The sequence below is a fragment of the Fulmarus glacialis genome, unplaced genomic scaffold (genome assembly GCF_000690835.1).
Source record: "Fulmarus glacialis isolate BGI_N327 unplaced genomic scaffold, ASM69083v1 scaffold24359, whole genome shotgun sequence".
Classification (NCBI taxonomy): Eukaryota; Metazoa; Chordata; class Aves; order Procellariiformes; family Procellariidae; genus Fulmarus; species Fulmarus glacialis.
This window is the reverse complement of record NW_009231798.1, coordinates 1-260: the sequence shown is the minus strand read 5'-3', so window position 1 is coordinate 260 and position 260 is coordinate 1.

The window sequence follows — 260 nt, the reverse complement described above, 5'->3', positions numbered from 1 at the left end:
GGGAGGTAGTGGCAGCCGCTGTAGCGTCTTCATCCTGTTTCTTTGTAGTATTATTTTCCTCACGCAGCGACCCCCCCGGGGACGGAGAGGAGGCGGCTGCGGGGAGACTGGTCCCACCTGCAGCAAAATGGGAAGAAATCAGAGGGGTTCCTCCAGGGAGAGCGCGTCGGCTCCAGCACCTTCCCGGCCAGGGCCGGAGGAGCTGAGCTGGGATTGCTTTAAGGGGAAGCCAAAGGCTCCTTGGCCTCAGCAGCGGGATT